Here is a 22,410-nt window from a genome sequence, read left to right as displayed (position 1 = left end):
TATCTATCTACTTTTGGGTGTATTTAATCCCTGGGTAGAATTACTGTACTAATCTGATTTGTCATGTGAATAATTTTTTTTTTATACTGTGGGAATGATTTGATCCTTATATCTCTGACCTAATTAATATGGGTTTTCTATCTTTCCTTTATATTGTATTCATATTTTATCTTGTTTTATCTAAAATTAATGTGTTTTTATCCCAATTTTTTTTTGTGGTGTGAATTAATATATAAATAACAGTGGCTTCCCTTTCTTCCTCCTTCTCCTCTGTTCTTGTGATTATTATGGAGTAATTTAAGGGCAGTAATAGTAGTAGTAGTAGTAGTACTGGTGATTAAAAAACTAACCTCTTATTTCAGGTGAGGCCAGATGTTGAGAGAGGTCACTTTTCTCCTTAAGATGTCTAGGACTTAGTGATGGAGAGTCCGAGAGGAAGGTCACTTAGTAAGGAGTGCAATGAAGAGCTCCAGCTTTCCTTGAATTTCTTCTCTCCTCACTTACTTTACCAGAATCATCACATTTATATTGTAATGATGTAATAAAGAAAAAATTGTACTGTAATTAATACCGGTGATTTTTAATGTGCCACTGCTTTTAATCTAACGGTGATAACAATAATAATAATAATAATTAACTAATAAATAAAACTCCTTTCTCTCTCTGCCAATATTATTAGAGAGAGAGAGAGATGCATTGGTGTAATGGTAATAATGGGTAGTATTGTAATTACTGGTGGATGTAATTGATATAATGTTTAGTAGTCTAATGGTGTTATTAATAGATGGGTTAAGTTAATTTACTTGTGTTTTAAACTTTAATTATCTACTTGTAAATTTAGTAAGAAAATTGATTGCAATTAATAATGGCTAATGGTACGAGTATTCTATTCAATGAGTTGGGTTTCATTACTGTTATGTCATTTAAATGTAATTTTACACACACACACACACACACACACACATTTCTGCCTCATCCTGTGTTTATTACAAATCACAAACACAATTTCTTCCTTTGTCTTCTCAAGTTACTAAAATTACCCTTTAACTCAACAAAACACACAATTTATGCTTCCTTCTAAATCACAAAAGCACAATTTTTCCCTCACCCCAAAACAAAATCTCTCTACTCATCTCATCATTAATGTAGTTTGAGTGTTAATAAAACAATAACATTTAGTAAATATTTATTGGAAATAGTATTGATTGATTGATCTGTAAAATATGTTAGTGCTGGTTTTAATAATACTGAGAACTTGAGAACAATAACAAAATCAATAAAAAATAATAATAATAATAATAAATTTTTCTTTTGACAACCTACAGCAGGGCGCCCCTCAGAGTATTAGAACTCCCCCACCCCACCCCATCCCACCACCACCAACCTGGGCAGGTGAAACCCATAGACTGTAACACAGATGAAAAAAAGAGACTGCAAAATGCTCTCCCTTGTTTCATCCCACAAGTCTATGGCAAGTGAAACCCATAGAGTTTTATAGAGATGAAATTAATGGTTGAATCCTGCATAATCAGAAGGGATAAGCAAAATGTACCTCTCAAATTTGATCTCCTTAAAGGTGCATGGGCAACACTCACCCACAGATTGACAGGGAGGGGAGGGGAGGAGTCACCCCATTTGGCTCATATGAAGCAAGTGGTCTCACCCCAAAAATGTGAGAGGGTAGATGTTTTAACCACTGCCATGCAAGCCAAACTATTCTATTACTAAGGCTACTTGAACACTACTTGCTACTACCTCCTCACTGACTACTGACTACTGGAGAGAGAGAGAGAGAGAGAGAGAGAGAGAGAGAGAGAGAGAGAGAGAGAGAGAGAGAGAGAGAGAGAGAGAGAGAGAGAAAGAAAAAGAAAGAAAAAGAAAGAAAAAGAAAGAAAGAGAGAGAGAGAGAGAGAGAGAGAGAGAGAGAGAGAGAGAGAGAGAGAGAGAGAGAGAGAGATCTGAGAAATTCACTTAAATATACTAAGAAAAAGATGGAAGGAGAGAGAAGAGATGGCTGGAGAGAGAGAGAGAGAGAGAGAGAGAGAGAGAGAGAGAGAGAGAGAGAGAGAGAGAGAGAGAGAGAGAGAGAGAGAGAGAGAGAGAGAAATTCACTTAAATATACTAAGAAAAGATGAAAGAGAAAGAAGAAAGTAAGAATGAAAACACTTTGATAATATACATGACATATCCTACAAATATTCTTCCTTTCAGTAATAACAATAATGCACCTATTCACAGCTTCTTTTCCTAATCATTTAATGACTCACAACTTTATTTCCATTCATTCATTACAGTAATTTCATTCACTCTAAGCATTCCTTTCTGTAAAGTAATATATTTCTTATTTTCAACTTAATTTCATAGTGATTGCAGCCACGCACACACGTCCATTCACTGAATTTCATTACGTTGCCCTGCTTATAACATCCTTTCGAGATGTGCTTTTTCCATCATCATCATCATACAGAAAACACCTCTTGTGTGTGCTGCTGCTGCTGCTGCTGCTGCTGCTGCTGGTCTGAAAGTAAAAGGCTCGGTTATTGTGTGTGGCATGGGTTATTAGGAGGAGGAGGAGGGGGATTAATAAAAGAAGAAAAAGTAGAAGACAGCTAGATATGCAACATTGCGGCGGTGAGAGAGAGGCTGAAGACAGTCAGTTAGAGGAGAGGAGTTGATGAGACGAAAAGCTTTTGATTCCACCCTGTCTAGAAGAGCAGTATGAGTGGAACCCCCCCAGACATGTGAAGCATACTCCATACATGGACGGATAAGGCCCTTGTACAGAGTTAGCAGCTGGGGGGGTGAGAAAAACTGGCGGAGACGTCTCAGACCACCTAACTTCATAGAAGCTGTTTTAGCTAGAGATGAGATGTGAAGTTTCCAGTTCAGATTATAAGTAAAGGACAGACCAAGGATGTTCAGTGTAGAAGAGGGGACAGTTGAGTGTCATTGAAGAAGAGGGGATAGTTGTCTGGAAGGTTGTGTCGAGTTGATAGATGGAGGAATTGAGTTTTTGAGGCATTGAACAATACCAAGTTTGCTCTGCCCCAATCAGAAATTTTGGAAAGATCAGAAGTCAGGCGTTCTGTGGCTTCCCTGCGTGATATGTTTACCTCCTGAAGGATTGCACGTCTATGAAAAGACGTGGAAAAGTGCAGGGTGGTATCATCAGCGTAGGAGTGGATAAGACAAGAAGTTTGGTTTAGAAGATCATTAATGAATAATAAGAAGAGAGTGGGTGACAGAACGCTGAGGAACACCACTGTTAATAGATTTAGGAGAAGAACAGTGACTGTCTACCACAGCAGCAATAGAACGGTCAGAAAGGAAACTTGAGATGAAGTTACAGAGAGAAGGATAGAAACCGTAGGAGGGTAGTTTGGAGATCAAAGCTTTGTGCCAGACTCTATCAAAAGCTTTTGATATGTCCAAGGCAACAGCAAAAGTTTCACCAAAATCTCTAAAAGAGGATGACCAAGACTCAGTAAGGAAAGCCAGAAGATCACCAGTAGAGCGGCCTTGATGGAACCCATACTGGCGATCAGATAGAAGGTTGTGAAGTGATAGATGTTTAAGAATCTTCCTGTTGAGGATAGATTCAAAAACTTTAGATAGGCAGGAAATTTAAGCAATAGGACGGTAGTTTGAGGGATTAGAACGGTCACCCTTTTTAGGAACAGGCTGAATGTAGGCAAACTTCCAGCAAGAAGGAAAGGTAGATGTTGACAGACACAGCTGAAAGAGTCTGACTAGGCAAGGTGCAAGCACGGAGGCACAGTTTCGGAGAACAACAAGAGGGACCCCATCAGGTCCATAAGCCTTCCGAGGGTTTAGGCCAGCAAGGGCATGGAAAACATCATTGCAAAGAATTTTAATAGGTAGCATGAAGTATTCAGAGGGTGGAGGAGAGGGAGGAACAAGCCCAGAATCGACTAAGGTATAGTTTTATAGCAAAGGTTTGGGTTTAATGATAAGTTCTCAGCATCCCCTGAACAGTGCTTTAGACCTCACTGGGAGTAATTATCGTTTCGGCAGGTGTCTACTGCCTCCTCCTGTGAGGAATATGTAAGGGTTATTAGAGAAGAAAGGAAAAATTATGAGAAAGATGTAATGGACAAATGCAAAGAGGAACCAAAACTATTCTTCAGATATGTGAACAGCAAAATGAAAAATAAAGAAGGAATAAGCAGATTGAAGGTGAATAGTCAAGTGTGTGAGGATCCGGCTGAATTGGCAGAGATAATGAACAGGAGTTTTCAATCAGTATTCACAAAAGAGAAAACATTTGTGTGGCAGAGTGAGATGAGTGAAGAAATGGCTCTGGGGGAAATCCAAGTGACTCAAGAGGATGTCCAGAAACAGATGGAGGGACTAGACATTAGCAAGGCCCCTGGACCTGATGGAGTGTCAGGATGGGTACTAAAAGAGTGCAATCAGCAGTTGACATGGGTAACACATATTATTGAGAGCTCTTTTATTGAAAGTAGAGTCCCAATTGAATGGAAGAGAGCCAACATAGTGCCAATACACAAAAGTGGTAGTAAAGAGGAGCCCTTAAAATATAGACCTGTCTCTAACAAGTGTGGTGTGCAAAATGTGTGAAAGACTGGTGAAGGATAAATGGTTGCAGTCCCTAGAAGGAAATGAAGTGATAATAAAGCAACAATTTGGATTTAGGAGAGGGAGATCGTGTGTTACAAACTTACTGAGTTTTTATTCTAGAGTGGTGGATATAATGCAAGAAAGAGATGGATGGGCTGATTGTGTTGATTTACACCTGAAGAAGGCCTTTGATAAAGTGCCACACAGGAAATTGTTGTGGAAGTTGAAGCATAATGGTGGGCTAAGAGGGGGCCTGCTCAGATGGATGGAAAATTTCTTGACAAGCAGAGAAATGAGAACAGTAGTAAAAGATAAAAAAAATCATCATGGAAGGAAGTCATAAGTGGAGTACACCAAGTTGCTGAAGAAAGTTGAGTGAGGAGGACTGTGGAACATTACAAGAATACCTGAATAAGATATCAGAGTGGAGTTATAGATGGGAAATGGAATTTAATTTAAAGAAGTGTAAAGTAATAGAATTTGGAAAAAGTACAAGAATAAAAGGAAATTATGTGTTGAATGGTGTAAGGTTGAGTGGAGCAGAAGAGGAAAAGGATCTCGGCGTTACAGTGACTGGGAACCTGACCCCGGAGAGATGCATTAGCAAAATTACAAGGCCTTTGCATATATGGATGAAGAGATGGTCAGGAAGATGATTGTGTCGCTGATAAGACCTAGACTAGAATATACAGCAGTAGTGTGGTCGCCATACAAGAAAAAGGATATAAGGAAGTTCGAGAGTTCAGAGAGCAGCTATGAAGATGGTACCAAGTATAAGGGGCTTGTCATATGAAGAGAGACTGGCAAGAATACGTCTACCAATGTTGGAAAAGAGGAGAGAAAGGGGAGACTTGATTGCCATATATATAGCATGTGAGGGAGCAGAGGAGGTGGACCGAAGCGGTTTAATGGTCTGGGATACACGGGACACTAGAGGACACGGGAAGAGGCTGAGGAGGAGTGCTTGTAGAAGAGATGTCACAATATAATTTCTCATATAGAACTATTGATGTATGGAATAGTCTGGATGAGGAGACGGTAAATGCATAAAGTATACATGGATTCAAGGCTTAGTTGGATATTAAAAGTCAGGCGTTCTGTGGCTTTCCTGCATGATATGTTTACCTCCTGAAGGGTTGCACGTCTATGAAAAGACGTGGAAAAGTGCAGGGTGGTATCATCAGCGTAGGAGTGGATAAGACAAGAAGTTTGGTTTAGAAGATCATTAATGAATAATAAGAAGAGAGTGGGTGACAGAACGCTGAGGAACACCACTGTTAATAGATTTAGGAGAAGAACAGTGACTGTCTACCACAGCAGCAATAGAACGGTCAGAAAGGAAACTTGAGATGAAGTTACAGAGAGAAGGATAGAAACCGTAGGAGGGTAGTTTGGAGATCAAAGCTTTGTGCCAGACTCTATCAAAAGCTTTTGATATGTCCAAGGCAACAGCAAAAGTTTCACCAAAATCTCTAAAAGAGGATGACCAAGACTCAGTAAGGAAAGCCAGAAGATCACCAGTAGAGCGGCCTTGACGGAACCCATACTGGCAATCAGATAGAAGGTTGTGAAGTGATAGATGTTTAAGAATCTCCCTGTTGAGGATAGATTCAAAAACTTTAGATAGGCAGGAAATTAAAGCAATAGGACGGTAGTTTGAGGGATTAGAACGGTCACCCTTTTTAGGAACAGGTTGAATGTAGGCAAACTTCCAGCAAGAAGGAAAGGTAGATGTTGACAGACACAGCTGAAAGAGTTTGACTAGGCAAGGTGCAAGCACGGAGGCACAGTTTCGGAGAACAATAGGAGGGACCCCATCAGGTCCATAAGCCTTCCGAGGGTTTAGGCCAGCGAGGGCATGGAAAACATCATTGCAAAGAATTTTAATAGGTGGCATGAAGTAGTCAGAGGGTGGAGGAGAGGGAGGAACAAGCCCAGAATCCTCCAAGGTAGAGTTTTTAGCAAAGGTTTGAGCAAAGAGTTCAGCTTTAGAAATAGATGTGATAGCAGTGGTGCCATCTGGTTGAAATAGAGGAGGGAAAGAAGAAGAAGCAAAGTTATTGGAGATATTTTTGGTTAGATGCCAGAAATCACGAGGGGAGTTAGATCTTGAAAGGTTTTGACATTTTCTGTTAATGAAGGAGTTTTTGGCTAGTTGGAGAACAGACTTGGCATGGTTCTGGGCAGAAATATAAAGTGCATGAGATTCTGGTGATGGAAGGCTTAAGTACCTTTTGTGGGCAACCTCTCTATCATGTATAGCACGAGAACAAGCTGTGTTAAACCAAGGTTTAGAAGGTTTAGGGCAAGAAAAAGAGTGAGGAATGTACGCCTCCATGCCAGACACTATCACCTCTGTTATGCGCTCAGCACACAAAGACGGGTCTCTGACATGGAAGCAGTAGTCATTCCAAGGAAAATCAGCAAAATACCTCCTCAGGTCCCCCCAACTAGCAGAGGCAAAACACCAGAGGCACCTTCACTTAGGGGGATCCTGAGGAGGGATTGGAGTGATAGGACAAGATAAAGATATGAGATTGTGATCGGAGTTTACATACAAAATACTTATAATACAGAGAAATAAATAAAAAATAGAACAGCTTTCATGGGTACAATAATAATAGAGTCCTTTAAAGAGAATAATGTCACCTTTCATTATCAATTGTTAGCTTTGTCTTGTCTGAGGTGAGGGTGCCACTGACTTCTTCCTCTCTCAACTGTCTATAGCTTGTCTATGTCATGCTGTAGCTGACTGCATTCATCTTGTGACTGAAGTGTGTCTGAAAATCACATTGATTTTTTTTTTTTTTTTTTTTTTTTTATGTAGGAAGGATACTGGCCAAGGGCAACAAAAATCTAATAAAAAAAAAATGCCCACTGAAATGCCAGTCCCTTAAAAGGGTCAAAGCAGTGGTCAAAAATTGGTGGATAAGTGTCTTGAAACCTCCCTCTTGAAGGAATTCAAGTCATAGGAAGGTGGAAATACAGAAGCAGGCAAGGAGTTCCAGAGTTTACCAGAGAAAGGGATGAATGATTGAGAATACTGGTTAACTCTTGCGTTAGAGAGGTGGACAGAATAGGAGTGAGAGAAAGAAGAAAGTCTTGTGCAGCGAGGCCGCGGAAGGAGGGGAGGCATGCAGTTAGCAAGATCAGAAGAGCAGTTAGCATGAAAATAGCGGTAGAAGACAGCTAGAGATGCAACATTGCGGCGGTGTGAGAGAGGCTGAAGACAGTCAGTTAGAGGAGAGGAGTTGATGAGACGAAAAGCTTTTGATTCCACCCTGTCTAGAAGAGCAGTATGAGTGGAACCCCCCCAGACATGTGAAGCATACTCCATACATGGACGGATAAGGCCCTTGTACAGAGTTAGCAGCTGGGGGGGTGAGAAAAACTGGCGGAGACGTCTCAGAACACCTAACTTCATAGAAGCTGTTTTAGCTAGAGATGAGATGTGAAGTTTCCAGTTCAGATTATAAGTAAAGGACAGACCGAGGATGTTCAGTGTAGAAGAGGGGGACAGTTGAGTGTCATTGAAGAAGAGGGGATAGTTGTCTGGAAGATTGTGTCGAGTTGATAGATGGAGGAATTGACTTTTTGAGGCATTGAACAATACCAAGTTTGCTCTGCCCCAATCAGAAATTTTAGAAAGATCAGAAGTCAGGCGTTCTGTGGCTTCCCTGCGTGATATGTTTATCTCCTGAAGGGTTGGACGTCTATGAAAAGACGTGGAAAAGTGCAGGGTGGTATCATCAGCGTAGGAGTGGATAAGACAAGAAGTTTGGTTTAGAAGATCATTAATGAATAATAAGAAGAGAGTGGGTGACAGAACGCTGAGGAACACCACTGTTAATAGATTTAGGAGAAGAACAGTGACTGTCTACCACAGCAGCAATAGAACGGTCAGAAAGGAAACTTGAGATGAAGTTACAGAGAGAAGGATAGAAACCGTAGGAGGATAGTTTGGAAATCAAAGCTTTGTGCCAGACTCTATCAAAAGCTTTTGATATGTCCAAGGCAACAGCAAAAGTTTCACCAAAATCTCTAAAAGAGGATGACCAAGACTCAGTAAGGAAAGCCAGAATATCACCAGTAGAGCGGCCTTGACGGAACCCATACTGGCGATCAGATAGAAGGTTGTGAAGTGATAGATGTTTAAGAATCTCCCTGTTGAGGATAGATTCAAAAACTTTAGATAGGCAGGAAATTAAAGCAATAGGACGGTAGTTTGAGGGATTAGAACGGTCACCCTTTTTAGGAACAGGTTGAATGTAGGCAAACTTCCAGCAAGAAGGAAAGGTAGATGTTGACAGACACAGCTGAAAGAGTTTGACTAGGCAAGGTGCAAGCACGGAGGCACAGTTTCGGAGAACAATAGGAGGGACCCCATCAGGTCCATAAGCCTTCCAAGGGTTTAGGCCAGCGAGGGCATGGAAAACATCATTGCAAAGAATTTTAATAGGTGGCATGAAGTAGTCAGAGGGTGGAGGAGAGGGAGGAACAAGCCCAGAATCCTCCAAGGTAGAGTTTTTAGCAAAGGTTTGAGCAAAGAGTTCAGCTTTAGAAATAGATGTGATAGCAGTGGTGCCATCTGGTTAAAATAGAGGAGGGAAAGAAGAAGAAGCAAAGTTATTGGAGATATTTTTGGTTAGATGCCAGAAATCACGAGGGGAGTTAGATCTTGAAAGGTTTTGACATTTTCTGTTAATGAAGGAGTTTTTGGCTAGTTGGAGAACAGACTTGGCATGGTTCCAGCCAGAAATATAAAGTGCATGAGATTCTGGTGATGGAAGGCTTAAGTACCTTTTGTGGGCAACCTCTCTATCATGTATAGCACGAGAACAAGCTGTGTTAAACCAAGGTTTAGAAGGTTTAGGGCAAGAAAAAGAGTGAGGAATGTACGCCTCCATGCCAGACACTATCACCTCTGTTATGCGCTCAGCACACAAAGACGGCTCTCTGACATGGAAGCAGTAGTCATTCCAAGGAAAATCAGCAAAATACCTCCTCAGGTCCCCCCAACTAGCAGAGGCAAAACACCAGAGGCACCTTCACTTAGGGGGATCCTGAGGAGGGATTGGAGTGATAGGACAAGATAAAGATATGAGATTGTGATCGGAGTTTACATACAAAATACTTATAATACAGAGAAATAAATAAAAAATAGAACAGCTTTCATGGGTACAATAATAATAGAGTCCTTTAAAGAGAATAATGTCACCTTTCATTATCAATTGTTAGCTTTGTCTTGTCTGAGGTGAGGGTGCCACTGACTTCTTCCTCTCTCAACTGTCTATAGCTTGTCTATGTCATGCTGTAGCTGACTGCATTCATCTTGTGACTGAAGTGTGTCTGAAAATCACATTGATTTTTTTTTTTTTTTTTTTTTTTTTTTTTATGTAGGAAGGATACTGGCCAAGGGCAACAAAAATCTAATAAAAAAAAAATGCCCACTGAAATGCCAGTCCCTTAAAAGGGTCAAAGCAGTGGTCAAAAATTGGTGGATAAGTGTCTTGAAACCTCCCTCTTGAAGGAATTCAAGTCATAGGAAGGTGGAAATACAGAAGCAGGCAAGGAGTTCCAGAGTTTACCAGAGAAAGGGATGAATGATTGAGAATACTGGTTAACTCTTGCGTTAGAGAGGTGGACAGAATAGGAGTGAGAGAAAGAAGAAAGTCTTGTGCAGCGAGGCCGCGGAAGGAGGGGAGGCATGCAGTTAGCAAGATCAGAAGAGCAGTTAGCATGAAAATAGCGGTAGAAGACAGCTAGAGATGCAACATTGCGGCGGTGTGAGAGAGGCTGAAGACAGTCAGTTAGAGGAGAGGAGTTGATGAGACGAAAAGCTTTTGATTCCACCCTGTCTAGAAGAGCAGTATGAGTGGAACCCCCCCAGACATGTGAAGCATACTCCATACATGGACGGATAAGGCCCTTGTACAGAGTTAGCAGCTGGGGGGGTGAGAAAAACTGGCGGAGACGTCTCAGAACACCTAACTTCATAGAAGCTGTTTTAGCTAGAGATGAGATGTGAAGTTTCCAGTTCAGATTATAAGTAAAGGACAGACCGAGGATGTTCAGTGTAGAAGAGGGGGACAGTTGAGTGTCATTGAAGAAGAGGGGATAGTTGTCTGGAAGATTGTGTCGAGTTGATAGATGGAGGAATTGACTTTTTGAGGCATTGAACAATACCAAGTTTGCTCTGCCCCAATCAGAAATTTTAGAAAGATCAGAAGTCAGGCGTTCTGTGGCTTCCCTGCGTGATATGTTTATCTCCTGAAGGGTTGGACGTCTATGAAAAGACGTGGAAAAGTGCAGGGTGGTATCATCAGCGTAGGAGTGGATAAGACAAGAAGTTTGGTTTAGAAGATCATTAATGAATAATAAGAAGAGAGTGGGTGACAGAACGCTGAGGAACACCACTGTTAATAGATTTAGGAGAAGAACAGTGACTGTCTACCACAGCAGCAATAGAACGGTCAGAAAGGAAACTTGAGATGAAGTTACAGAGAGAAGGATAGAAACCGTAGGAGGATAGTTTGGAAATCAAAGCTTTGTGCCAGACTCTATCAAAAGCTTTTGATATGTCCAAGGCAACAGCAAAAGTTTCACCAAAATCTCTAAAAGAGGATGACCAAGACTCAGTAAGGAAAGCCAGAATATCACCAGTAGAGCGGCCTTGACGGAACCCATACTGGCGATCAGATAGAAGGTTGTGAAGTGATAGATGTTTAAGAATCTCCCTGTTGAGGATAGATTCAAAAACTTTAGATAGGCAGGAAATTAAAGCAATAGGACGGTAGTTTGAGGGATTAGAACGGTCACCCTTTTTAGGAACAGGTTGAATGTAGGCAAACTTCCAGCAAGAAGGAAAGGTAGATGTTGACAGACACAGCTGAAAGAGTTTGACTAGGCAAGGTGCAAGCACGGAGGCACAGTTTCGGAGAACAATAGGAGGGACCCCATCAGGTCCATAAGCCTTCCAAGGGTTTAGGCCAGCGAGGGCATGGAAAACATCATTGCAAAGAATTTTAATAGGTGGCATGAAGTAGTCAGAGGGTGGAGGAGAGGGAGGAACAAGCCCAGAATCCTCCAAGGTAGAGTTTTTAGCAAAGGTTTGAGCAAAGAGTTCAGCTTTAGAAATAGATGTGATAGCAGTGGTGCCATCTGGTTAAAATAGAGGAGGGAAAGAAGAAGAAGCAAAGTTATTGGAGATATTTTTGGTTAGATGCCAGAAATCACGAGGGGAGTTAGATCTTGAAAGGTTTTGACATTTTCTGTTAATGAAGGAGTTTTTGGCTAGTTGGAGAACAGACTTGGCATGGTTCCAGCCAGAAATATAAAGTGCATGAGATTCTGGTGATGGAAGGCTTAAGTACCTTTTGTGGGCAACCTCTCTATCATGTATAGCACGAGAACAAGCTGTGTTAAACCAAGGTTTAGAAGGTTTAGGGCAAGAAAAAGAGTGAGGAATGTACGCCTCCATGCCAGACACTATCACCTCTGTTATGCGCTCAGCACACAAAGACGGGTCTCTGACATGGAAGCAGTAGTCATTCCAAGGAAAATCAGCAAAATACCTCCTCAGGTCCCCCCAACTAGCAGAGGCAAAACACCAGAGGCACCTTCACTTAGGGGGATCCTGAGGAGGGATTGGAGTGATAGGACAAGATAAAGATATGAGATTGTGATCGGAGTTTACATACAAAATACTTATAATACAGAGAAATAAATAAAAAATAGAACAGCTTTCATGGGTACAATAATAATAGAGTCCTTTAAAGAGAATAATGTCACCTTTCATTATCAATTGTTAGCTTTGTCTTGTCTGAGGTGAGGGTGCCACTGACTTCTTCCTCTCTCAACTGTCTATAGCTTGTCTATGTCATGCTGTAGCTGACTGCATTCATCTTGTGACTGAAGTGTGTCTGAAAATCACATTGATTTTTTTTTTTTTTTTTTTTTTTTTTTTTTTTTTATGTAGGAAGGATACTGGCCAAGGGCAACAAAAATCTAATAAAAAAAAAATGCCCACTGAAATGCCAGTCCCTTAAAAGGGTCAAAGCAGTGGTCAAAAATTGGTGGATAAGTGTCTTGAAACCTCCCTCTTGAAGGAATTCAAGTCATAGGAAGGTGGAAATACAGAAGCAGGCAAGGAGTTCCAGAGTTTACCAGAGAAAGGGATGAATGATTGAGAATACTGGTTAACTCTTGCGTTAGAGAGGTGGACAGAATAGGAGTGAGAGAAAGAAGAAAGTCTTGTGCAGCGAGGCCGCGGAAGGAGGGGAGGCATGCAGTTAGCAAGATCAGAAGAGCAGTTAGCATGAAAATAGCGGTAGAAGACAGCTAGAGATGCAACATTGCGGCGGTGTGAGAGAGGCTGAAGACAGTCAGTTAGAGGAGAGGAGTTGATGAGACGAAAAGCTTTTGATTCCACCCTGTCTAGAAGAGCAGTATGAGTGGAACCCCCCCAGACATGTGAAGCATACTCCATACATGGACGGATAAGGCCCTTGTACAGAGTTAGCAGCTGGGGGGGTGAGAAAAACTGGCGGAGACGTCTCAGAACACCTAACTTCATAGAAGCTGTTTTAGCTAGAGATGAGATGTGAAGTTTCCAGTTCAGATTATAAGTAAAGGACAGACCGAGGATGTTCAGTGTAGAAGAGGGGGACAGTTGAGTGTCATTGAAGAAGAGGGGATAGTTGTCTGGAAGATTGTGTCGAGTTGATAGATGGAGGAATTGACTTTTTGAGGCATTGAACAATACCAAGTTTGCTCTGCCCCAATCAGAAATTTTAGAAAGATCAGAAGTCAGGCGTTCTGTGGCTTCCCTGCGTGATATGTTTATCTCCTGAAGGGTTGGACGTCTATGAAAAGACGTGGAAAAGTGCAGGGTGGTATCATCAGCGTAGGAGTGGATAAGACAAGAAGTTTGGTTTAGAAGATCATTAATGAATAATAAGAAGAGAGTGGGTGACAGAACGCTGAGGAACACCACTGTTAATAGATTTAGGAGAAGAACAGTGACTGTCTACCACAGCAGCAATAGAACGGTCAGAAAGGAAACTTGAGATGAAGTTACAGAGAGAAGGATAGAAACCGTAGGAGGATAGTTTGGAAATCAAAGCTTTGTGCCAGACTCTATCAAAAGCTTTTGATATGTCCAAGGCAACAGCAAAAGTTTCACCAAAATCTCTAAAAGAGGATGACCAAGACTCAGTAAGGAAAGCCAGAATATCACCAGTAGAGCGGCCTTGACGGAACCCATACTGGCGATCAGATAGAAGGTTGTGAAGTGATAGATGTTTAAGAATCTCCCTGTTGAGGATAGATTCAAAAACTTTAGATAGGCAGGAAATTAAAGCAATAGGACGGTAGTTTGAGGGATTAGAACGGTCACCCTTTTTAGGAACAGGTTGAATGTAGGCAAACTTCCAGCAAGAAGGAAAGGTAGATGTTGACAGACACAGCTGAAAGAGTTTGACTAGGCAAGGTGCAAGCACGGAGGCACAGTTTCGGAGAACAATAGGAGGGACCCCATCAGGTCCATAAGCCTTCCAAGGGTTTAGGCCAGCGAGGGCATGGAAAACATCATTGCAAAGAATTTTAATAGGTGGCATGAAGTAGTCAGAGGGTGGAGGAGAGGGAGGAACAAGCCCAGAATCCTCCAAGGTAGAGTTTTTAGCAAAGGTTTGAGCAAAGAGTTCAGCTTTAGAAATAGATGTGATAGCAGTGGTGCCATCTGGTTAAAATAGAGGAGGGAAAGAAGAAGAAGCAAAGTTATTGGAGATATTTTTGGTTAGATGCCAGAAATCACGAGGGGAGTTAGATCTTGAAAGGTTTTGACATTTTCTGTTAATGAAGGAGTTTTTGGCTAGTTGGAGAACAGACTTGGCATGGTTCCAGCCAGAAATATAAAGTGCATGAGATTCTGGTGATGGAAGGCTTAAGTACCTTTTGTGGGCAACCTCTCTATCATGTATAGCACGAGAACAAGCTGTGTTAAACCAAGGTTTAGAAGGTTTAGGGCAAGAAAAAGAGTGAGGAATGTACGCCTCCATGCCAGACACTATCACCTCTGTTATGCGCTCAGCACACAAAGACGGGTCTCTGACATGGAAGCAGTAGTCATTCCAAGGAAAATCAGCAAAATACCTCCTCAGGTCCCCCCAACTAGCAGAGGCAAAACACCAGAGGCACCTTCACTTAGGGGGATCCTGAGGAGGGATTGGAGTGATAGGACAAGATAAAGATATGAGATTGTGATCGGAGTTTACATACAAAATACTTATAATACAGAGAAATAAATAAAAAATAGAACAGCTTTCATGGGTACAATAATAATAGAGTCCTTTAAAGAGAATAATGTCACCTTTCATTATCAATTGTTAGCTTTGTCTTGTCTGAGGTGAGGGTGCCACTGACTTCTTCCTCTCTCAACTGTCTATAGCTTGTCTATGTCATGCTGTAGCTGACTGCATTCATCTTGTGACTGAAGTGTGTCTGAAAATCACATTGATTTTTTTTTTTTTTTTTTTTTTTTTTTTTATGTAGGAAGGATACTGGCCAAGGGCAACAAAAATCTAATAAAAAAAAAATGCCCACTGAAATGCCAGTCCCTTAAAAGGGTCAAAGCAGTGGTCAAAAATTGGTGGATAAGTGTCTTGAAACCTCCCTCTTGAAGGAATTCAAGTCATAGGAAGGTGGAAATACAGAAGCAGGCAAGGAGTTCCAGAGTTTACCAGAGAAAGGGATGAATGATTGAGAATACTGGTTAACTCTTGCGTTAGAGAGGTGGACAGAATAGGAGTGAGAGAAAGAAGAAAGTCTTGTGCAGCGAGGCCGCGGAAGGAGGGGAGGCATGCAGTTAGCAAGATCAGAAGAGCAGTTAGCATGAAAATAGCGGTAGAAGACAGCTAGAGATGCAACATTGCGGCGGTGTGAGAGAGGCTGAAGACAGTCAGTTAGAGGAGAGGAGTTGATGAGACGAAAAGCTTTTGATTCCACCCTGTCTAGAAGAGCAGTATGAGTGGAACCCCCCCAGACATGTGAAGCATACTCCATACATGGACGGATAAGGCCCTTGTACAGAGTTAGCAGCTGGGGGGGTGAGAAAAACTGGCGGAGACGTCTCAGAACACCTAACTTCATAGAAGCTGTTTTAGCTAGAGATGAGATGTGAAGTTTCCAGTTCAGATTATAAGTAAAGGACAGACCGAGGATGTTCAGTGTAGAAGAGGGGGACAGTTGAGTGTCATTGAAGAAGAGGGGATAGTTGTCTGGAAGATTGTGTCGAGTTGATAGATGGAGGAATTGACTTTTTGAGGCATTGAACAATACCAAGTTTGCTCTGCCCCAATCAGAAATTTTAGAAAGATCAGAAGTCAGGCGTTCTGTGGCTTCCCTGCGTGATATGTTTATCTCCTGAAGGGTTGGACGTCTATGAAAAGACGTGGAAAAGTGCAGGGTGGTATCATCAGCGTAGGAGTGGATAAGACAAGAAGTTTGGTTTAGAAGATCATTAATGAATAATAAGAAGAGAGTGGGTGACAGAACGCTGAGGAACACCACTGTTAATAGATTTAGGAGAAGAACAGTGACTGTCTACCACAGCAGCAATAGAACGGTCAGAAAGGAAACTTGAGATGAAGTTACAGAGAGAAGGATAGAAACCGTAGGAGGATAGTTTGGAAATCAAAGCTTTGTGCCAGACTCTATCAAAAGCTTTTGATATGTCCAAGGCAACAGCAAAAGTTTCACCAAAATCTCTAAAAGAGGATGACCAAGACTCAGTAAGGAAAGCCAGAATATCACCAGTAGAGCGGCCTTGACGGAACCCATACTGGCGATCAGATAGAAGGTTGTGAAGTGATAGATGTTTAAGAATCTCCCTGTTGAGGATAGATTCAAAAACTTTAGATAGGCAGGAAATTAAAGCAATAGGACGGTAGTTTGAGGGATTAGAACGGTCACCCTTTTTAGGAACAGGTTGAATGTAGGCAAACTTCCAGCAAGAAGGAAAGGTAGATGTTGACAGACACAGCTGAAAGAGTTTGACTAGGCAAGGTGCAAGCACGGAGGCACAGTTTCGGAGAACAATAGGAGGGACCCCATCAGGTCCATAAGCCTTCCAAGGGTTTAGGCCAGCGAGGGCATGGAAAACATCATTGCAAAGAATTTTAATAGGTGGCATGAAGTAGTCAGAGGGTGGAGGAGAGGGAGGAACAAGCCCAGAATCCTCCAAGGTAGAGTTTTTAGCAAAGGTTTGAGCAAAGAGTTCAGCTTTAGAAATAGATGTGATAGCAGTGGTGCCATCTGGTTAAAATAGAGGAGGGAAAGAAGAAGAAGCAAAGTTATTGGAGATATTTTTGGTTAGATGCCAGAAATCACGAGGGGAGTTAGATCTTGAAAGGTTTTGACATTTTCTGTTAATGAAGGAGTTTTTGGCTAGTTGGAGAACAGACTTGGCATGGTTCCAGCCAGAAATATAAAGTGCATGAGATTCTGGTGATGGAAGGCTTAAGTACCTTTTGTGGGCAACCTCTCTATCATGTATAGCACGAGAACAAGCTGTGTTAAACCAAGGTTTAGAAGGTTTAGGGCAAGAAAAAGAGTGAGGAATGTACGCCTCCATGCCAGACACTATCACCTCTGTTATGCGCTCAGCACACAAAGACGGGTCTCTGACATGGAAGCAGTAGTCATTCCAAGGAAAATCAGCAAAATACCTCCTCAGGTCCCCCCAACTAGCAGAGGCAAAACACCAGAGGCACCTTCACTTAGGGGGATCCTGAGGAGGGATTGGAGTGATAGGACAAGATAAAGATATGAGATTGTGATCGGAGTTTACATACAAAATACTTATAATACAGAGAAATAAATAAAAAATAGAACAGCTTTCATGGGTACAATAATAATAGAGTCCTTTAAAGAGAATAATGTCACCTTTCATTATCAATTGTTAGCTTTGTCTTGTCTGAGGTGAGGGTGCCACTGACTTCTTCCTCTCTCAACTGTCTATAGCTTGTCTATGTCATGCTGTAGCTGACTGCATTCATCTTGTGACTGAAGTGTGTCTGAAAATCACATTGATTTTTTTTTTTTTTTTTTTTTTTTTTTTTTTATGTAGGAAGGATACTGGCCAAGGGCAACAAAAATCTAATAAAAAAAAAATGCCCACTGAAATGCCAGTCCCTTAAAAGGGTCAAAGCAGTGGTCAAAAATTGGTGGATAAGTGTCTTGAAACCTCCCTCTTGAAGGAATTCAAGTCATAGGAAGGTGGAAATACAGAAGCAGGCAAGGAGTTCCAGAGTTTACCAGAGAAAGGGATGAATGATTGAGAATACTGGTTAACTCTTGCGTTAGAGAGGTGGACAGAATAGGAGTGAGAGAAAGAAGAAAGTCTTGTGCAGCGAGGCCGCGGAAGGAGGGGAGGCATGCAGTTAGCAAGATCAGAAGAGCAGTTAGCATGAAAATAGCGGTAGAAGACAGCTAGAGATGCAACATTGCGGCGGTGTGAGAGAGGCTGAAGACAGTCAGTTAGAGGAGAGGAGTTGATGAGACGAAAAGCTTTTGATTCCACCCTGTCTAGAAGAGCAGTATGAGTGGAACCCCCCCAGACATGTGAAGCATACTCCATACATGGACGGATAAGGCCCTTGTACAGAGTTAGCAGCTGGGGGGGTGAGAAAAACTGGCGGAGACGTCTCAGAACACCTAACTTCATAGAAGCTGTTTTAGCTAGAGATGAGATGTGAAGTTTCCAGTTCAGATTATAAGTAAAGGACAGACCGAGGATGTTCAGTGTAGAAGAGGGGGACAGTTGAGTGTCATTGAAGAAGAGGGGATAGTTGTCTGGAAGATTGTGTCGAGTTGATAGATGGAGGAATTGACTTTTTGAGGCATTGAACAATACCAAGTTTGCTCTGCCCCAATCAGAAATTTTAGAAAGATCAGAAGTCAGGCGTTCTGTGGCTTCCCTGCGTGATATGTTTATCTCCTGAAGGGTTGGACGTCTATGAAAAGACGTGGAAAAGTGCAGGGTGGTATCATCAGCGTAGGAGTGGATAAGACAAGAAGTTTGGTTTAGAAGATCATTAATGAATAATAAGAAGAGAGTGGGTGACAGAACGCTGAGGAACACCACTGTTAATAGATTTAGGAGAAGAACAGTGACTGTCTACCACAGCAGCAATAGAACGGTCAGAAAGGAAACTTGAGATGAAGTTACAGAGAGAAGGATAGAAACCGTAGGAGGATAGTTTGGAAATCAAAGCTTTGTGCCAGACTCTATCAAAAGCTTTTGATATGTCCAAGGCAACAGCAAAAGTTTCACCAAAATCTCTAAAAGAGGATGACCAAGACTCAGTAAGGAAAGCCAGAATATCACCAGTAGAGCGGCCTTGACGGAACCCATACTGGCGATCAGATAGAAGGTTGTGAAGTGATAGATGTTTAAGAATCTCCCTGTTGAGGATAGATTCAAAAACTTTAGATAGGCAGGAAATTAAAGCAATAGGACGGTAGTTTGAGGGATTAGAACGGTCACCCTTTTTAGGAACAGGTTGAATGTAGGCAAACTTCCAGCAAGAAGGAAAGGTAGATGTTGACAGACACAGCTGAAAGAGTTTGACTAGGCAAGGTGCAAGCACGGAGGCACAGTTTCGGAGAACAATAGGAGGGACCCCATCAGGTCCATAAGCCTTCCAAGGGTTTAGGCCAGCGAGGGCATGGAAAACATCATTGCAAAGAATTTTAATAGGTGGCATGAAGTAGTCAGAGGGTGGAGGAGAGGGAGGAACAAGCCCAGAATCCTCCAAGGTAGAGTTTTTAGCAAAGGTTTGAGCAAAGAGTTCAGCTTTAGAAATAGATGTGATAGCAGTGGTGCCATCTGGTTAAAATAGAGGAGGGAAAGAAGAAGAAGCAAAGTTATTGGAGATATTTTTGGTTAGATGCCAGAAATCACGAGGGGAGTTAGATCTTGAAAGGTTTTGACATTTTCTGTTAATGAAGGAGTTTTTGGCTAGTTGGAGAACAGACTTGGCATGGTTCCAGCCAGAAATATAAAGTGCATGAGATTCTGGTGATGGAAGGCTTAAGTACCTTTTGTGGGCAACCTCTCTATCATGTATAGCACGAGAACAAGCTGTGTTAAACCAAGGTTTAGAAGGTTTAGGGCAAGAAAAAGAGTGAGGAATGTACGCCTCCATGCCAGACACTATCACCTCTGTTATGCGCTCAGCACACAAAGACGGGTCTCTGACATGGAAGCAGTAGTCATTCCAAGGAAAATCAGCAAAATACCTCCTCAGGTCCCCCCAACTAGCAGAGGCAAAACACCAGAGGCACCTTCACTTAGGGGGATCCTGAGGAGGGATTGGAGTGATAGGACAAGATAAAGATATGAGATTGTGATCGGAGTTTACATACAAAATACTTATAATACAGAGAAATAAATAAAAAATAGAACAGCTTTCATGGGTACAATAATAATAGAGTCCTTTAAAGAGAATAATGTCACCTTTCATTATCAATTGTTAGCTTTGTCTTGTCTGAGGTGAGGGTGCCACTGACTTCTTCCTCTCTCAACTGTCTATAGCTTGTCTATGTCATGCTGTAGCTGACTGCATTCATCTTGTGACTGAAGTGTGTCTGAAAATCACATTGATTTTTTTTTTTTTTTTTTTTTTTTTTTTTTATGTAGGAAGGATACTGGCCAAGGGCAACAAAAATCTAATAAAAAAAAAATGCCCACTGAAATGCCAGTCCCTTAAAAGGGTCAAAGCAGTGGTCAAAAATTGGTGGATAAGTGTCTTGAAACCTCCCTCTTGAAGGAATTCAAGTCATAGGAAGGTGGAAATACAGAAGCAGGCAAGGAGTTCCAGAGTTTACCAGAGAAAGGGATGAATGATTGAGAATACTGGTTAACTCTTGCGTTAGAGAGGTGGACAGAATAGGAGTGAGAGAAAGAAGAAAGTCTTGTGCAGCGAGGCCGCGGAAGGAGGGGAGGCATGCAGTTAGCAAGATCAGAAGAGCAGTTAGCATGAAAATAGCGGTAGAAGACAGCTAGAGATGCAACATTGCGGCGGTGTGAGAGAGGCTGAAGACAGTCAGTTAGAGGAGAGGAGTTGATGAGACGAAAAGCTTTTGATTCCACCCTGTCTAGAAGAGCAGTATGAGTGGAACCCCCCCAGACATGTGAAGCATACTCCATACATGGACGGATAAGGCCCTTGTACAGAGTTAGCAGCTGGGGGGGTGAGAAAAACTGGCGGAGACGTCTCAGAACACCTAACTTCATAGAAGCTGTTTTAGCTAGAGATGAGATGTGAAGTTTCCAGTTCAGATTATAAGTAAAGGACAGACCGAGGATGTTCAGTGTAGAAGAGGGGGACAGTTGAGTGTCATTGAAGAAGAGGGGATAGTTGTCTGGAAGATTGTGTCGAGTTGATAGATGGAGGAATTGACTTTTTGAGGCATTGAACAATACCAAGTTTGCTCTGCCCCAATCAGAAATTTTAGAAAGATCAGAAGTCAGGCGTTCTGTGGCTTCCCTGCGTGATATGTTTATCTCCTGAAGGGTTGGACGTCTATGAAAAGACGTGGAAAAGTGCAGGGTGGTATCATCAGCGTAGGAGTGGATAAGACAAGAAGTTTGGTTTAGAAGATCATTAATGAATAATAAGAAGAGAGTGGGTGACAGAACGCTGAGGAACACCACTGTTAATAGATTTAGGAGAAGAACAGTGACTGTCTACCACAGCAGCAATAGAACGGTCAGAAAGGAAACTTGAGATGAAGTTACAGAGAGAAGGATAGAAACCGTAGGAGGATAGTTTGGAAATCAAAGCTTTGTGCCAGACTCTATCAAAAGCTTTTGATATGTCCAAGGCAACAGCAAAAGTTTCACCAAAATCTCTAAAAGAGGATGACCAAGACTCAGTAAGGAAAGCCAGAATATCACCAGTAGAGCGGCCTTGACGGAACCCATACTGGCGATCAGATAGAAGGTTGTGAAGTGATAGATGTTTAAGAATCTCCCTGTTGAGGATAGATTCAAAAACTTTAGATAGGCAGGAAATTAAAGCAATAGGACGGTAGTTTGAGGGATTAGAACGGTCACCCTTTTTAGGAACAGGTTGAATGTAGGCAAACTTCCAGCAAGAAGGAAAGGTAGATGTTGACAGACACAGCTGAAAGAGTTTGACTAGGCAAGGTGCAAGCACGGAGGCACAGTTTCGGAGAACAATAGGAGGGACCCCATCAGGTCCATAAGCCTTCCAAGGGTTTAGGCCAGCGAGGGCATGGAAAACATCATTGCAAAGAATTTTAATAGGTGGCATGAAGTAGTCAGAGGGTGGAGGAGAGGGAGGAACAAGCCCAGAATCCTCCAAGGTAGAGTTTTTAGCAAAGGTTTGAGCAAAGAGTTCAGCTTTAGAAATAGATGTGATAGCAGTGGTGCCATCTGGTTAAAATAGAGGAGGGAAAGAAGAAGAAGCAAAGTTATTGGAGATATTTTTGGTTAGATGCCAGAAATCACGAGGGGAGTTAGATCTTGAAAGGTTTTGACATTTTCTGTTAATGAAGGAGTTTTTGGCTAGTTGGAGAACAGACTTGGCATGGTTCCAGCCAGAAATATAAAGTGCATGAGATTCTGGTGATGGAAGGCTTAAGTACCTTTTGTGGGCAACCTCTCTATCATGTATAGCACGAGAACAAGCTGTGTTAAACCAAGGTTTAGAAGGTTTAGGGCAAGAAAAAGAGTGAGGAATGTACGCCTCCATGCCAGACACTATCACCTCTGTTATGCGC

General features: G+C 41.8%; 2 long non-coding RNA genes across 2 annotated transcripts in view; one reads left to right on the top strand and one right to left on the bottom strand.

Annotated features, from left to right (window-relative positions):
- LOC135101145 (uncharacterized) overlaps positions 1–1,287 on the top strand; it is a 13,452-nt gene extending 12,165 nt beyond the window's left edge. Inside the window, exon 3 of the long non-coding RNA XR_010269062.1 lies at positions 363–1,287. This is a non-coding gene — a long non-coding RNA (uncharacterized LOC135101145). The remainder of the gene's footprint in view (positions 1–362) is intronic.
- A 732-nt stretch (positions 1,288–2,019) lies between these two features.
- Positions 2,020–9,961, bottom strand: LOC135101146 (uncharacterized). Its single transcript, XR_010269063.1, has 3 exons — positions 9,821–9,961; positions 7,252–7,382; positions 2,020–2,518 (listed from the first exon to the last, which is right to left on the bottom strand). It is a non-coding gene; the product is annotated as an uncharacterized LOC135101146 (long non-coding RNA).
- Positions 9,962–22,410: the final 12,449 nt, after the last annotated feature.

This window comes from Scylla paramamosain, chromosome 6 (assembly GCF_035594125.1).
Source record: "Scylla paramamosain isolate STU-SP2022 chromosome 6, ASM3559412v1, whole genome shotgun sequence".
Taxonomy (NCBI): domain Eukaryota; kingdom Metazoa; phylum Arthropoda; class Malacostraca; order Decapoda; family Portunidae; genus Scylla; species Scylla paramamosain.
Note: the sequence above shows the minus strand (reverse complement) of the source record. Positions and strands in the feature narration are given on the sequence as shown.